We start from the raw sequence: 2,179 nt of genomic DNA on the forward strand, positions 1-2,179 counted from the left end.
TCAGACCTTGAGAGGAGACCCACAGGCAAGACTTCTCACCTACAGGGCAGTGAGATCCTATGTTGGTGTTTGTTTGAGCTGCTACACGTGGGGTGATTTATTACAGGTGCCATAAAAGTCGAGTGCATTTGCAGCATCAACATTCTAATGAGTTCCAGGCTCTCTGAACTGGGGGCCGTGGCTGGAAGCACCTGGTGACGACCCCAGCCCCTCCATTCACTGCTCCAGAAACCACGTTAAAACACACGCTTCGGGGAGACTGGGCAAGAGGACAGGAGGCGTCAGCTGGCATTGCTGTGCCTCCACAGATAACATGCCTGGCAACGGGCCTTTCTTTTTGGACAAATACCCAGGGACAGGTCCATGCCCCCACTGTTCCCTGGGCTCCACCTGCTTCTAGGTCCTTCTTATTCTGTCACTGTGGCCACACCTGGGGCTCTTGCGGGAACCCCTTGAGGGTGGCAGCTATGGAGGACTTCCCTGATGCTCTGTCCTGGGCACACCTGGGCATGCCTGGCACACCTGGGTGCACCTGGCCAAGAGGGGCAGCTGATACCATGGTCTTGCCAGGGATCCTGGAAGGCTTCCTGGCCTCGGTTTTCTCATCTGTAGGACAGAGGGTCACAAAGACCAGAAGGACCCTTCTAACCGAGCCTTGGATTGCACCAAAGAGGTCTGTATGCTGAGCATCTCCAGGTGGCCTGAGTGAAGGGGGGCAGCCTGCACGTTGGGGGTGACCCCCCAAGTCAGACCAGCTGGGTTCACTTCCTATGGCGATGGGGGGAGACCCAGAGTCCAGGTGTGGGGGTCACAGTTACAGAGGGTTGTGGAGTGTGGGATCCTGGGTCCTAGCAGGGACAGGAATCCTGGTGGGGCTGGGGTTGAGATCCTTGGTCCTGGGTGCTGGCGGGTGCTGATGGTGGTGGTGGGGGAGGAGGTCTCTGCTGGTGTGTGTATGAGGGGTGCTGTCCAGTAGGTGTCCAAATTCGGGGGATATGGATGTGGTCCAGGGTTCTGGTGGGTATTAAGGTCCCTGTAGGGTCTGGGGTTGCCAGGTTTAGGGTTTCTGTAAGGTTCTGGATAGGGGTCTGTGTGCGGTCTTACTGGGGGTCTGGGTTGGGGAAGTGTGGGGAGGGAGGGTCCTAGCTGTGATCTGGGCGGGGTCTGTGGTTCTAGCGGGGGTCAGGTGGAAGTCTGGGCGGGGGGTTCCACGCTTCAGGAGGGATCCACGTGGGAGTCCATGGTCCCGTCTGGGGGGCCTGGGGTTCTGTTGTGGAGGTGGGCAATAGCCTAGCGGGAGTCCGTGGTCTCAATGGAGGGTCTGAGGTCCAAGGGGGCTCTTGTGGTCCGAGGGCCGGATTGGGGGTCCCGGGCAGGAGTCCAAGGTCTGGGTTGGGTCCACATCTGGGTGGGGGTCCTGCAGCCAGGCAGGGGTCCTGGGGATCTGGGCAGGGTCTGTGGTCTGAGCGGGGGTCCGGGGTCAGGAGGGGTCCCAGGATCCAGGCAGGGAGGGGCCCCTGGTCTGGGCGGGGGGTCTCTGGGGTCGGGGGGGTGGTCCCTGGTATCCTTGGTCTGGGTCTCTGGGGTCGGGCAGGGGTCCCTGGTATCCTTGGTCTGGGCGGGGGTCCCTGGGGTCGGGGGGGGTCCCTGGGGTCGGGGGGGGTCCCTGGTATCCTTGGTCCGGGCGGGGGTCCCTGGGGTCCTCGGTCCGGGCGGGGGTCCCTGGGGTCCTTGGTCCGGACAGGGGTCCCCGGGGTCCTTGGTCCGGGCTGGGGTCCGGGGCCCCGGCGTCAGGCAGAGTCCCGGGGTCCGGGCGGAGGTCGTCAGCCGGGAGGGGTCCGCGGTGCGGGCGGGAGTGCCTGTTCCGGGCCGGGGTCGGGGGTCCGGGGTCCGGCGCCCCGGGTCAGGCGGCGTCCTGGGGTCCAGGCGGGGTCCGGGCGGGGTCCGGGCGGGGTTCGGGGCGGGCGCGTGGGCGCGGGGGGCGGGCCGGCGCGGGCGCGTTTCCGCCGTCCGGTGGGGCTCTGAGTCCCGCGGGCGGCGCGGAAGCGGCGGCCGGGCAGCCATGTCGCTTTTGTCTGCGGCGCGGGCGGCCCTGCGAGTGTACGCGGTGGGCGCGGCGGTGGTCGTGGCGCAGCTGCTGCGCCGCCGCCTCCCGGGCTTCGCGGAACCAGGTCAGCGG

At 65.9% G+C, this 2,179-nt stretch overlaps 1 protein-coding gene across 1 annotated transcript in view; it reads left to right on the plus strand.

Annotated features, from left to right (window-relative positions):
• The first annotated feature begins 2,013 nt into the window (after nucleotides 1-2,013).
• Nucleotides 2,014-2,179, plus strand: part of ZBED1 (zinc finger BED-type containing 1) — a 10,456-nt gene continuing 10,290 nt past the window's right edge. Inside the window, exon 1 of the mRNA XM_029240388.1 lies at nucleotides 2,014-2,171. The gene's annotated coding sequence lies outside the window, so the exon portion shown is untranslated. The remainder of the gene's footprint in view (nucleotides 2,172-2,179) is intronic.

This window comes from Monodon monoceros, unplaced genomic scaffold (assembly GCF_005190385.1).
Source record: "Monodon monoceros isolate NGI ecotype Baffin Bay Population unplaced genomic scaffold, NGI_Narwhal_1 Super_Scaffold_22, whole genome shotgun sequence".
NCBI lineage: Eukaryota > Metazoa > Chordata > Mammalia > Artiodactyla > Monodontidae > Monodon > Monodon monoceros.